Below are 16,046 nucleotides of genomic sequence, written 5' to 3' on the forward strand. Positions count from 1 at the left end.
CAAAGGAAGCGTCAAAAGAGTCGTAAGGGTGAGGGTACGAGTACACGAGAGATTGTATTCGGAGTAAAAACATAAATTCTAGGGTTTACTGTAGCAGTACTGTAGCAGTACTGTAGCGTTACTGTAGCAGCACTGTAGCAGTACTGTAGCAGTCGACTGCATGTTTTAGCAGTCGACTGGTGCAGTCGACTGCGCAGTCGACTGGGCGCGAACAGAATGGTTCTGTTCGTTCGGTCGGTGTAGATCAGTCGACTGCAAGTTTTAGCAGTCGACTGGTATATGACCGTTGGTGCTGGAAAGTAGCCGTTGGCTACCTCCAACGGTAACACCAGTCGACTGCATGTTTTAGCAGTCGACTGGTGCCGAGATGAGTTGATATGATGATCAACTCTCTCCTCTTATTTAAGGGAAGCTTTGGGGCTTGAAGGAGGTTACTCATGCTTATTGAATAACTCCTTGTCATTGCCCAAAAGCTTCCAAGCCTACTCTCTTCCTCCTAAACCTAAGTTCATCATTGTAAAGAGGAAGAGATCCTTTGTGAGAGGTTTGCTCCACCGAGAAGGAGAAAGCTCTAGCCGGAGATTGCCGGGGACTGATCCACCGAAGGATCAAGGGCTCGTCCACCTCAAGGACACGCCGTGGAGTAGGAGCAAGCAATCTCCGAACCACGTAAAAGAATCGTGTTAGCGTTTGTGTTCTTACTCATTGCTTTCTTGTTTTAGTTTCATTTCCGCTTGCGCAAACTAACCGTGTAGAGAAGAAATCGAAGTTGGGGGTGACCTAGCTATCCAACCCCCCTTCTAGCCGGCCACCGATCCCTTACAAGTGGTATCAGAGCGAGGACGCCCTTCAACGGACTAATCGCCGAGAAGAGCACTTCATCAAAATGGCCGGCTCAAACATTCATCCACCTAAATTCGAAGGGGACTTCTCATGGTGGAAGAAGAAAATGGAGGTATTTTTCAATACCGATTTTGACATTATGCTAATCATGAGAAGTGGCTTTGAAGAACCCAAGGATGAACGGAATGAGACAATCGACATAACAAGATGGACAAAAAGACAAAAAGAAGAGCATCTAGCAAATTCCAAGGCAATGCATCACCTACTACATGTTCTTCCACAACAAGAAATAACAAGAATTGGAAACTATACAAGTGCCAAAGACTTGTGGGAAAAGCTAGTGGAGCTTCATGAAGGGACATCGGAAGCAAAATTGGCAAAAAGAGACCTCCTTCGAACTCAACTCAACAATATCAAGCTTGAGAAAGGAGAAAAGGTATCAATTTTACATTCTAGAATTAAGGAAATTATTAATGGGCTAACAAGTGTAGGTGAGACACTTTCAAATCGAGACATGATGATGAAAGCCCTAAATGCTTTCCCAAGAACCACAACTTGGAGCTCCATTGTAGATTCATACTACATATCAAAGGACCTAGAGAAATCCTCTCTAGATGAACTCTTCTCAACAATGGAGCTTCATGAAACAAGAGTTGAAGGATTAGATGGAGAAGCTCATAGATCAAGAGGAGTAGCCCTTGTGGCAAACAAGGGAAAGGGGAAGAAGAAGAAATCTTCATCAACACCATCTTCCGACTCCGAAGAATCAAGTGCCTCAATGGATAGCGATCAAGAGGCATATATGGTAAGGAAGATGAGAAAGGCATTTAAATCTTTTTCTTCTAACAAATCTCGTGCTAGGAAAAGTTCTAGAAGCAAAAGTAGGACAAGGAAGATCATTTGCTATAATTGTCAAGGAGAAGGACACATAAGAGATGATTGTCCTCTCTTGAAGAAGAAGGAAGGGAAGAAGAGGGAGGAGAAGAAGACAAAAGAAAAGGGGAAGAAGGCTCAAAACCTAAAAGCAACATGGGATGATCCTTCATCATCATCGGAGGAAGAAGAGCACCATGTAGTCAACTTTGCGCTAATGGGAATTGATGATATAGCCTCCACCTCATCCGAAAATGAAGAGGGTAAGAGCTCAAGTGAAGATGAAGAGGGGAGCTCAAGTGAAGGGGGAGGTCAAACATCGGATTCGGACATCTCGGTAAGTGAGGTACATAATCTTCCTCCCCATATTTTAATTAAAATTATTTCAAGCACAAATGATGATTTATTTAGGGCAAAAAGAAAGAACAAATCCTTGAAAAATGACATTTGCATGCTTAAAGAAAAATTAGAATCCATGCCTATTAGGGATGATGATTTGCATGCTTCCTCTACAAGTTCAAATGATTCATGTTTAGAAGAGGAAAATAGGAAATTAAGGGAAAAGGTAGAATACCTCACCATAGCCCTTAGAAAATTTGAAATTGGCTCAAATACCTTAAACATGATTATTGGGAGCCAAAGGGCAAGTTTTAAGAAAAATGGGCTAGGATACAATGAACCCAATAATGAAAAGACTTATCATTGTCTACTTGCTAGGGGGAAATCAAAGACAAAGACCATAGATAGGAAATGGATCCCTAAGGAGTACTTGGTCAACCCAATTAGAGAGAACTTCTATTGGGTGCCAAAATCAATCCTCAAGGGTTAGAGGATTTTAGGTCAAGTCAACCATAGAAATCATAATTCCAATTTTTTGGTTGACTTGAGACCTTAAGGAGGAGCACTTAGCCTTGATAGAAATTCATGATAAAAAGGGCTAAGTAGAGATTACCTTTATCTCACAATGACTTGCATTATTTTCTAACAATAAATGTGAGATACTAGGATGATACAAATAATTCACATATGCTTATGGCATTTTGATGAGTTATGAAATGTATCAATTTTTAGTGATCATAGACCAACTATGGGGAAAGCAAATGTTTAATTAATGGACATCTTGCCCATAGATCATAGTTGGACATTTCAAATGTTTTGAAAACAATTCTATGATTTATTTACTGTGGTTTAGCTATTTTGAAACATATGATTGCAAAACAAGGTTTCAAATTGATACAAACTTGATTGATTTTTAAAGTGTTTGAGTTTTTATCAAAACTTCAAAAATATGATGAATTTTCATGAAAACATATTTTTCCTTGTTAAAGAACATTATAAGAAATATGTGTTCAAAATTTCATGATTTTTCGAATTTTCTAGAATTTTCTATGCATTTCTGAAGTTGGCTGTAAAATGCTGAAATTCGGGTTGGTTTGTGCCAGTCGACTGTGACAGATAGTAGTCGACTGGTAGCTGTTTTCCAGCACTTTCAAGAGCTGGTTTTGGGTACTTTTAAGTCCACATTGATACCATAGTATGTATACATGTTTGGTACAATTTTTGATGGTGTCAAAGGAGGAGAAATGCAAAGGTTTAAGTTAAAAACCTAACTATGTGCAAAACTTGAAAATTATGGTTGAGAGCATATGTTAAGGGGGAGCTTGGGTATTATGCTTTGCTTCTAATTTTCATGTTGATATTTATGCCTAACTTAAACATATTGCCACACATCAAAAAGGGGGAGATTGTTGGTGCAATCGACCTAGGTTTTGATCGGTACGATCATAGTTTTGATGTGTGTGTCAAAGAGTTTAAGTTAGGTTCATCCTTGTATTTGATATGTGTATTTGAGTTGTGCAGGTTCGCAAGATACACATGCGACTCAGGTTGATGGCTTCGGGTCCGGTGAAGGATGAAGCATCCGAGGGACCGTGGACAAGGCAGCGAGGACAAAGGCCGAGGGAAGCAATTTCGAGGCATACGCGAAGGATGGCATTGGGGACGAGCCGCAGGCTTGAATGCATCCGAGGGACGAGAGCCAAAGAAAGTATGCTTGAAGGTTCTGGTAAAGCTGCAAAGGAAGCGTCAAAAGAGTCGTAAGGGTGAGGGTACGAGTACACGAGAGATTGTATTCGGAGTAAAAACATAAATTCTAGGGTTTACTGTAGCGTTACTGTAGCAGTACTGTAGCAGCACTGTAGCAGTACTGTAGCAGTCGACTGCATGTTTTAGCAGTCGACTGGTGCAGTCGACTGCGCAGTCGACTGGGCGCGAACAGAATGGTTCTGTTCGTTCGGTCGGTGTAGATCAGTCGACTGCAAGTTTTCGCAGTCGACTGCACCAGTCGACTGCTAGTTTTAGCAGTCGACTGGTATATGACCGTTGGTGCTGGAAAGTAGCCGTTGGCTACCTCCAACGGTAACACCAGTCGACTGCATGTTTTAGCAGTCGACTGGTGCCGAGATGAGTTGATATGATGATCAACTCTCTCCTCTTATTTAAAGAAAGCTTTGGGGCTTGAAGGAGGTTACTCATGCTTATTGAATAACTCCTTGTCATTGCCCAAAAGCTTCCAAGCCTACTCTCTTCCTCCTAAACCTAAGTTCATCATTGTAAAGAGGAAGAGATCCTTTGTGAGAGGTTTGCTCCACCGAGAAGGAGAAAGCTCTAGCCGGAGATTGCCGGGGACTGATCCACCGAAGGATCAAGGGCTCGTCCACCTCAAGGACACGCCGTGGAGTAGGAGCAAGCAATCTCCGAACCACGTAAAAGAATCGTGTTAGCGTTTGTGTTCTTACTCATTGCTTTCTTGTTTTAGTTTCATTTCCGCTTGCGCAAACTAACCGTGTAGAGAAGAAATCGAAGTTGGGGGTGACCTAGCTATCCAACCCCCCTTCTAGCCGGCCACCGATCCCTTACAAGTGGTATCAGAGCCCGGACTGCCAGAAGGTTTAACCGCCGACTGTGCACAAGAGCTATGGTCTGATTGAACCATGTGAGTACAATATTGACCTCGAACAAAGAAAGTAGGGGCTCCTATGTTCGGATCAAGAGGACCAGACACCAGGCAGGAAGTCCTAGTTGCGGCTAGGCAAGGAAAGTCCTAGTAGGTCGGGTGGACCGAGGGGCAGAAAGTCCTAGTTGCGGCTAGGCAAGGAAGTCCTAGTAGGTCGGGTAGACCGAGGGGCAGGAAGTCCTAGTAGGTCAGGTAGACCGAGGGGCAGGAAGACCTGGTGGGTCGAGGATCGGACGTGGGAAGCCTATGGTCCTTTGTTTGAGGGGGGGATTGTTGGGGTTGCAAGGTTGCAAACATAGTCCCATATTGGAAACACATGGGAAAGATCATGGGTTTATAAGAGAAAAAGATATCTCCATTGGCATGAGGCCTTTTAGGTAGAGCCCAAGAGCAAAACCATGAGGGCTTAGGCCCAAAGTGGACAATATCATGTCATTGTGGAGATATCTAAATTCTTTTCGATCCTACAATCCAAAGTGGACAATATCATGTCATTGTGGAGATATCTAAATTCTTTTCGATCCTACAAAGAGCAGCTTTGAAATTTCACTTTTGCTCTTAAAATAAAAATCACAAACCTCATGCCCATAATAGTTTAAGCTTTTTTGTTTATCTTTTTTATTTCACAAATTTCTCCAAATATTTTGTATTAGAGTTTCCCTCACTATGTTCTCGAACATTAATTGCACAACCCATATAGCATATTATGGGTTTCTGAAATTTAGGCAACTTAGTATAATTTTGACACAGGTCACTATTAAACTTAGGTTTATTATATTCACTCAACACATCATTAATGTATTCGTTGGACTCTACTAATTCCAACAATGTCCAAAATTTTAAAATCTAGAGATTGTATGGCTATAGTGAGTTTTAGTCAAAACTCCCTAATAGTCTTAACCCCATCATGATCAATCCAAAGTAGGATCAATGCATTCTTAAGAGCCACATGAGTCTCATTATTGTAAATACCTTGGATTAGTTTTGATATTAATCAACCGAGTTAAGTTAGGGTCTGCGAATTTAATGCATTATGTTTAAGTGTGTAGGGACTTAAGAACACAAGAAGTTGAGCGAAAGATGCAGCGAGTAAGAAGGATGGCATAGGGTGGGAGTTGATAGCCTTGGTGCATCCGAGGGATGAGAAGCTGCAGAAGAGTGCACCAGTGGAGCTAGAAGGATGCGCGTAGTGTATCCGAGGGATGAAAAATCATAAGGAAGTATACTTGAGGAGAAGGCCGAAGTTGAGTTTGAGTGAGCTCAACTATGGACGATCGGACCATCACCTAAAGCGAGCAGAATCAGAAGATGGCCAACTCGAAAGTTGACCATTCAAGGCATCCCTATTAACTAGAGGTGCCCTGCTGATTAGAAGACCTAAGGTGCCTCAGTTGATTGTAGGTGCATCGGATGAACAATAGTCAAGGCCCCTTCGATGATCAGAGTCGTTGCGAAGTGGATGAGCATGGAATCCAACTCAACACAACTAAGGTTCCTTCGATGAACTGAGGCACCTTTGATGCTGCCACATCAGATTGAAGCCGTTGTGATGAGGATAAGAATCAGCTGGTTGGGGGTACCTCCAAATGTTCTAGGTATCTCTGATGTGTCAGGTTAGCAAATGGTCATTTATATCAAAATGCTATAAATAGAGGTCTTATCCTCTTAGTTCATCATCACACTCGTTCCTAATTTCCAAATCTTGTATTTTCTTTTCTAGTACGTTTAACTATTGTAAGGGGCTTCTCTGCCTCCGACCTTTTATAAAGAAGGAGCTTTCTTATTGCACTTTCATTGCTTTGAATTAACAACCTCTCCGGTTGTAAACCAAGTAAATTTTGAGTCCCTTATTTCTTTTTATGTTATTTTTATCTAATCAATAGTGCATCCTTGCTAAGTAAGTAGCAAGAGAAAAGTTTAACTTTTATCTACAAGCTATTCACCTCCCCTCTTAGCTGGTCTACCTGATCCCACAATTGATATTAAAGCCCAACCTCCTTAAAAGGACTAGTTGGCAACTAAAGCAATAAGGAAATGTCCTCATTAAGCATTTGTCTACCAAAGTTCAAGGGTGAGTTCACACTTTAGAAGCATAAAATGGACATATACTTCAAAATAGCTTTTAATATTTTACTAACAATTAAATAAGGTTGTGACGTACCTAAGGACGAGAATGGAGAAGAAAAAAAAAGAGTACCTTTGGAACAAGAAGTAGTAGATCAAATTCATGGCAAACAAAAAGGCTAAGTTCCACATTCTAAGTGTACTATCGCCTTAAAAAGTCAACCGAATAGGCTCTTACAACTTAGTAAAAGAATTTTGGGAGAAGTTCTTAGAGCTACATGAATGAACCTCGGAGGCCAAGCTAGCAAGACGATATTTGCTCAGAAGTCAGCTATATAATCTACGGCTAAAAGAAGGAGAAATAGTTGCTCAACTACACGTAAAACTAAAAGAGGTAATCACTGGACTCAACAATCTTGGAGAAATGACAACAAATAGAGACTCTCTAAGGTATGCATTAAATGCATTTCAAGAACCCCAGAATGGACTCGAATCATAGACTCCTACTACATCTTCAAAGACCTTGAGGTAAGTAGTTTTGAAAGTTTATTTTCAACTTTAGAATTACATAAATCAAGATGTGCATGTTCAAGAAATAAAGAAAATTTAACTCAAAACCTAGCACTAAAAGTCAAGAAGAGAATCAGATTCAAAGTTATCTCTCAACGAAGAATAAGAAGCATTTATGGTAAGAAAATTTTTATAATTTTTTAAATCTAACAATTTTGATAAGAAATAGGCAACAAAGCTACTTGGAAGAAAGAGAAAAAGTAAGATGCTACAACTATGATGAAGAAGGGCATATCAAAGATAACTGCCCAAAATTAAAAAGCAAAGGAAAAGAAAAGGACAAAGGGTCAAGAAAGTCCAAATACAAGAACCTCAAAGTGATGTAGAGCAAATTATCGTCATCCGAGTCTAAGACAGAAGAAATATGCTGAACTAGCACTAATATCCAGCCACCAAGAATCAAATGACGAAGACACCTCAATAGAGAGCATTGATGAAGAAGGAGCATCCACCTAACAGTCAGGCATGGTTAGTGAGATACGACTCTTACCCTATGATAAATTGTACAAAGTTATGTAAATCACTATGCAAACTAAGCATAAACATTTTGAAACAAAGTAAGAAAATGTATGATTCCAAGAAACAATTGAAGAAATGAAAATTGAAAATAAGAAGCTAAAAGAACAAATTGAAACATTGAAATTAGGAAAAGATTCTGTATGTTCAACTTCAATTGTGTAATACTTTAGTTTAAGTTGGTATTTAAGAAACTATAGGAGCTAAATTATAAAGATTTTGAGAAATAATATTCTAAGAAAATTCTTAATAAATCCAGTAGGTAGAAATTTATATTGAGTTCTAAAAATATTATTAACCTATTAATTTTTTTAATGCTAGAAATTAATCTGTTTGAATTGTTTATTTTATTGGCAATTTTTTTTCTTTATAAACTCTTTGTTCATTTTTGCCTTCATTTTAAAATTTTAAATAAATATATTATCTATTAGAAGATTTTTTTTTTTTTTAATTTTTCGACCCTTAAATAATTGTTTATAATTTTTTAACAAAAACTTAAATTTTAAAATAAATTTTTTTAGTGATCAATTTTTGAAAATTTGTGTTTTATAACAGTTACATCTTGCATCTTTAGAAAAATTAGCAAGTTTTTTTCGTTGAAACCTATTTTTAAGAATTTAATTTTAAAAATAACTATTTTGGTACAGAATAATTGTTTTGACTTTACTAACAATGGTTTTTTCATGAACAATTTTTTTTTTTGCATGAAGTCATTATAATTCACAACTTAACAAAAAAATTTAGAATTTTTTTTTATCAATTCAAGACAGTTTTTCGGCTTAATTTTGTAAATTAGAAGCGTAATTCGTATAAATTAGTTTATTTACAAAATAATTGTGATAAAATTCCGCATACTTGCATCACATTTGTAGATCTCCTAGAAATTTTTTCAAATATTCTCTTTGTTATTTTTTTTATGTGATAAGGGGGAAATAATGAGGGTTAAGTTAGAAAAGGGGGAGATTGCAAATTAGTTGTGCTTATTTTGCATTACTTTATTAATTGTTTGCAAAAACATTTTTTTAATCTATTACTTGATTTCCCTAACTTAATTCGGGTTAATACACATAAAAAAAAGAGAGATTATAATACCAGGTTAATTTTGATGTTGATCAATCAAGCTAAGTTAGGCTTTGCGAATTTGATGTCTTGTGTGTAAGTGTAAAGGGACTTAGGAACAGAAGAAGTCGAGTGGAAGATGCAACGAGCGAGAAGGATTGTATGAGATGGGAGCCAACAAGCTCAGTGCATCCGAGAGATGAGAAGCTATAGAAGAGTGCATCAGTGGAACGAGAAGGATACGCGGGGTGAATCTGAGGGATGAGAAACCAGGAGGAAGTATGCTCGAGGAGAAGGCCGAAGTTGGATTCGGGTGATGTCACGCCCCGGAGGAGTCCATGTCCGAAGAAATTTCGGCAGCATCTCCCTTGTACGACGGACAATATGAAACTTTCTACAATGTCCTCTGGGCCACATATACCTCGGCCAACACGGCCGGAACAATAACAGATAATAAAACAATCACCCACGCAGTTAATAATTTAACAAACTGTAACAGTGATAATATGACTCAAAAACAACCCTACTCAACTACACCCATAAAGCTCAAAACATATTCCTACTCCACTACACTCATAAAGCTCAAATCCGACGATAAGATCAACTTACCTCTTCTGCCGTCTAGGCAGGCGTGTAGTAAAACAAATCCAATCCAAACCACTCGACAATAAAATTCCATACAAGATCCAGATGTCTCAAAATAGAATAAGTCTAAACATAATCTAATAAATAAAACCAAAAGACAAATAAACACCCTTGTGGACTGCAGGGGACTAGCGACTGGAACTCTCCTGACAGCATCAACCTGAAAATAGTAAATATCCACGGGGTGAGTCAACTGCTCAGCGGGTAACAACTGATATGCATAATAAAAAATATAACAACTAGCACTAATCATGCGTACAGTCTCCTGTTATAAGAAAGATAAATGCAACTGAAGAATGTAGGAGAAAATTGTACTAACTAGGACCAAGGTATAAGGATAACAGGGTCGTCAGACCGAGAGTGTCATAATCCTGTATGCATGTCAATCATATGCATTCATATAAATGCAGCAAGTAAATGTAGCAAACACAAGCAATAAATGCATCATGCATATGATACCAATGACATGGTCACCCTTGACGCCAGTCAGCCATCTCACGCACAATGGTGAGCCCGAGTGGTTAGGGCTGTGACAACCGTGCACTCTGCCATCACTGCTCCTGATGAGTGACCGAGTGGATGAGATGCTGTCGGAGTACACGTATCCTCCAACCCCAAATCATAAATGGGGGAGCACAATGCTCTCATCTCCTGGTACACGATGACGGGGAGGAATCTCTGCCGGCTACCACGCTGCGTCACACTACCCATGAGCGGACTAACGGAGCTAAACAGAGTCCAACCGTCTGCCGGCTACCACGCTGCTACACTAAACCAGCGGAGCCAAACAGAGCAGAACCGTCTGCCGGCTACCACGCTGAGTCACCAGACCAACAGAGCCAAACAGCAGAACTGCCACACACCTGCCTGATCTACCACTAACCCATGAGTGGTGGTGTGTACGGATACATGTAACTGGCGATGTGCTCGACAATAATGGAGCAGACTATCGCACAGCATGCAATCATGCAAGATGATGCATGACGCTAAACATGGCAATATCATGAACAACATAACAAGATCCATATATAAATATAAAATGTGTACCACAGGACAATGTATCAAATGAAAGGTACACAGATCAGCTAAGATATCAAATAAACCCTAGGTCCTAAACATAATATATAACATGGTTGTGTCACTACCTCTATAAGCATGTATGATAAGGTAAATACTAACATGATGTGTATAAAAATAAACAAACAACATGTAACAGGTCGGGTAGTGATCAACCGAAGCAAATGAGAAACATAATCATTGCTATATGTTAAAAACATTATTATGCATATCAAAAGACATAAAGTCAAAGTACCCGCCTCCAACAAGAATAGTCCAATCTGGTCCAAATACGACGTCGAGATACTTGTCTCGCGTCAAAGTCCTGTGTCACGAATAGAAATATATTTTATTTAACTACAATCATATAAATAGCTAAATAAAATCTCTTACACTAAATTAGGGCAAAACCCTAATCCATAAACCTCGACCTGCCTAAGTTAAATCCAACGGTTAATTAGGGTTAGTTTTCCTAATCCCTAATCAACCCATTAGATAACAAAGCTAAACCTACATCAATCTACACATGAACAACTATCTAAAATAATCGAATCAAACCACGATCTATAGCATGTATCAAATGCTCTACACCTTACCTTACTTCTTACCTAGATTCACAGCCGTGGCAGGAATCCAGTTGCTACGGAAATGGAATGGCTGCCAAAAGCGAGATAGCTGCTGGAAACCAAGAAATCACCACAGTGACCAATTAACCCACTAAGCACAAAAATTAGAAATCATATTCCTACATGTCTTACCCCAATTCTTTTCCTCTTCGACAGTAGATATTAACAACCGGTTGGAACCAAAGACCTATGGCCGAGGGCACATAACTCTTTGTCCTTGAATCTATCTTCTCTATGGGGAAGGTAAGGCACGAGAGGTGTGACCACAGTGAGGTGATCGGAGGTTGGCGCGATGGAGAGTGGGTTGAGGAGCAGCGATCGGGGGTGGCAGAGCAGAGGTTAGGGCAAGAGAGATTTGTCGGCGGTCGGTGCTCGGGTGCGGTTGGGAGTTGTGTCGACTTCGTCCTAGCAGCGGCGGCTAGGGCACAGGGATGGCGTCGCTGGGTCGGCACTACTCCGTGTGGCGTCGACTGTGCTGGCGGCTCAGAGAAGGAGACGGGGCCGAGTAGAGAGGCTAGGGCACAGAAGCAGGGGAAGATAATCGGCTCGGCGCAGGCACCTAGGGCAGAATCGTCGTAAAAGGGAGAAAGGGAAGGAGATGAAGTGGCCGAAGGATTTGTATGCTCGGCGAGGAGAAAACCGCCGTGTGCGCATGTGATTAGGGTAGAGAGGAGAAGGCGCGGTGAATCGGGAGGGAAGAAGAAAATAAAATAAAAAGTATAAAGAAAAAGGAATTTATAAAAATAAACATTTCCTCGTTAAAATGGGGTAGCCTAAACAGACTTTTCCGGGCCCCGTTTTTATCCCCGTTAACTCGTCCGTACGAGCTCCGAAAAATTCTGAAAAATTCCCTTATTATTATTCTCTATTTTTCGATATTTTACATTCTCCCCCACTAATAAAAATTTGATCCCCAAATTTTGGTATCTACCATCAGCAAATACTAACAACAGATAAAGCGTATAAATGCTGAACGGTAAATTAAATCACATACCTCATGTGAAAAGATGGGGGTATCGAGCTCGGATCAAAAAAATAGATTACAACATTGTCAACAAGGACAATGGAAACCGATCCAAACGGGGTATCGAGCTCGGATAAAAAAAAATAGATTACAACATTATAAACAAGGACAATGGAAACCGATCCAAACAACCTAGGAATACCGAAATCATCGAGTCCATGAAAACATCTAGGGCTTTGTAAGCCTAAATGGTAAAACCTAGAACTCATAATGCCCATACAACAGGCATGCTCAACTATAAGATCCCCGACAACAAGTCTGAAATCTAATCACCAACAATATAAATCTTCAAAGAATAAATCCTCCCGTGTGAGAGCAACGCTCCATCACAGGAAATACCACATATGTGGGAGCAACGCTCTACCACAAGAAATCCTCAATATGTGGGAGCAACGCTCTACCACAAGAAATCCTCAATATGTGGGAGCAACGCTCCACCACAACCATCCATAACATGTGGGAGCAATGCTCCACCACAACAATCCATAAGTGACCAAGACATCTAACTATCCAACTAGAGACTGTACAAGATCACTTTACCACATATCATTGTGGCCAGCCAAAGGTATAACAACCTAGTAAGCAAATCAAATCCATTGTCAACTCTCTCAACATCGTAGTGGGGCGGTCACCCACCAATAGGAGAATTAGTTGACAGGATAATACAACAAATGATGTAATGTAGGCACTCCACATCCTACATTCAACATAGGTAGAATCATCATAATGCTACCAACAATACACCTAGCACATGTGCACACACAACATAAGTATGATCGACATAATCCTCCATTTAGTATACACCCAACACACTCATAACACAGGTATAAATCAGTGTGATACCTCCAACAATACATACCGAACCCGTATGCATAAATCAACGTAGGTATAATCGACAATACACCTCAATATTACACCGAACACATCTACACATATCACAACTCAGATTAAATCGATAAGATACCTCCAAATAAACAATCAGACACGTATGCCTAACCACTAGGGTATAATCTACTAGACACCCACAATAAGCATAACTGGACAAGTATACACCACATAGATACCTAATCAGCATATTTGTGTAGATCTCCTCATATCTGTTAAGTTATACCACAGATATTACTACAAGTATAACAATTATAAAATAACATCATACTTATTTGCTGTCTGAAGATGTTCCGTCGCTGTCCAATCCCCATTTTACCTCGAAATTTCGTACAAGAAAATCACCGGAAATCCATACTAAAATCTGAAACAAATACCCAGTTTGACTCGCAAACCTGGGCTAACACAAAATATCCAGAATATCAAAAGCAGGTATCACACCCTGCTCTGATACCAATTCCAATAAATTGGTATCAGATAAATCTCAAGATCCGTAACACGAAAATCAAACAAGTATCGCCAAACTTGGCGCTCTGATACCAAATAAATTGGTATCAGGTTATCCCAAATATCCAAAATACGAAAACAAAGGATCGTATACCTGTGCTCTGATACCAAATAAATTGTCACGCCCCGGAGGAGTACATGTCCGAAGAAATTTCGACAGCATCTCCCCTGTACGACGGACAATCTGAAACTTTCTACAATGCCCTTTGGGCAACATATACCTCGTGTTGGTTGCTACTCGGAAAGCCTAGAGGTTCCACTGTACAAAAATTTTGTACAAAGGTCTGAACCTTTTCCTAGCTACCATGTGTTCTTTTAAATTAAATTTTGGATCGCCTGCGGAACTTAACACGTTTGATCCAAAACTTAATCTATTTGTTCTTTTAGGTTTTGACTTGGATCTCCTGCGGAACTTAACACGTTCGACCCAAATCACCTTAAGTTATTAATTTCATTAAATATTAATTTCCATAATTGGTTCCCAGTACTGACGTGGCGAGGCACATGGCCTTCTTGGATATGGGAGCAACCACCACCGACTAGACAAAACCTTTTATAGAAATCTAATATTTAATTTCCTAAAATAACTTTAGGTTAACCGAAAAGAACAATCAAATCACAAGGAAAAATAAAACAAAAGAACACAACTTCGAAAAACATATTCGAAATACTAGAATCGTAAGCCTCTTGTATTTGGTATTATTTCCAAAAATAACTAGTATGATGCGGAAAGAAAAAATACTAGTTATACCTTTTAGAAAGACCTCTTGATCTTCTACCGTATTCCTCTTCTAACCTCGGACGTTGTGTGGGCAACGATCTTCCGAGATGAGAATCCACCAAAGCACCTTCTTCTCCTTTCTTCAAGTTTCGGCCAAGCACAAAGCTTCCAAAAGATGAAGATCTTTTTCCACCAACCAAGCTCCAAGGGATACAAACTTTGTCTCCTTCTTCTTCTTCTCCAAGTAGTATCTGGCCACCACAAGAGCTCCAAGCCAATAGAGAAGGTTCGGCCACCACCAAGAGGAAGAGAGGAAGAGAGGTTGGCCGGCCACAACACCAAGGAAAAGAGAAAGAAAAATAGAATAGAGTCGTTAGATTTGAAGCCTCCTCTACCCCCTCTTTTATAATCCTTGATCCTGGCGAATAAGGAAAATTTAATAAAAATTTCCTTAATTCTTTTTCCATTGAAAAGGAAAAATTATTTAATTAAAAACAATCTTTCTCAATTCTATTTGGCCGGCCACACCAAAGCTACAAACAAGGAGAGTTTTAATTAATTAAAACTTCCTAATTTGTCTCCAGAAATTTATAAAATTTCTCCAATAATTTAATCCCTTCATGATTGGTTTAAAAAGGAAATTTAATAAATTAAAATCTTTCTTTTAAACATGTGGATAAAAAGAAAGTTATCTCTAAAAATTAAAATCTCTTTTAATCTACAAATAAGGAAAGATATCAAATCTTTTCTCAATCTTTTGTAGAAACTAAAGAGAATTATTAATTTTTAAACTTTCTTTTAAATCATGAACATGGTTAAAAAGGAAAGTTTTCTTAAAATTTAAAATCCTCCTTTAATCAACAAATAAGGAAAGATTTCAAATTTTAAACTCTCTTTTAAACATGTAGATGATTTACAAATAAGGAAAGTTTTTACCAAAAATTAAAACCATCCTTTTAAACTACAAATAAGGAAAGAGATTAATCTCTTCTCTTAATCTTTTGTAGAAAGCTATAAAAGGAAATTTTTAATTTTTAAACTCTCTTTTAAAATCATGATATCCACATAAGAAATAATTTTAATAAAAATCCTTTTAAATATTCTAGTGGTCGGCCACCTAAGCTTGGGACCCAAGCTTTGGCCGGCCACCTACATGGCTCATCCACTTGGTCTTGGCCGGCCCTAGCTTGGGTTCCAAGCTAGCTTGGCCGACCCCATTGGATGGGTAAGAAGGTGGGTATGCGTTGGGTATAAATCTCTATATACTAGAGGCTACGATAGGGACCGAGTGGAGGAATTGGTTTTGGTCTCCTGATGAAATTAAGCATCCCGTGTTCGCCCCGAACACACAACTAAATTTCATCAATAATAATTCATTCCACTAAAGAACTATTATTGAACTACCGCACCAATCTCAAATTACATTTTGGGCTCCTTCTTATTATGAGTGTGTTAGTCTCCCTGTATTTAAGATAACAAATGTTCACTAATTAAGTAAGTTACTGACAACTCACTTAATTAATATCTAGCTCCAAGAGTAGTACCACTCAACTTCATCGTCATGTCGGACTAAGTCCACCTGCAGGGTTTAACATGACAATCCTTATGAGCTCCTCTTGGGGACATTCTCAACCTAGATCA

Source organism: Zingiber officinale, chromosome 2B, assembly GCF_018446385.1.
Source record: "Zingiber officinale cultivar Zhangliang chromosome 2B, Zo_v1.1, whole genome shotgun sequence".
Classification (NCBI taxonomy): Eukaryota; Viridiplantae; Streptophyta; class Magnoliopsida; order Zingiberales; family Zingiberaceae; genus Zingiber; species Zingiber officinale.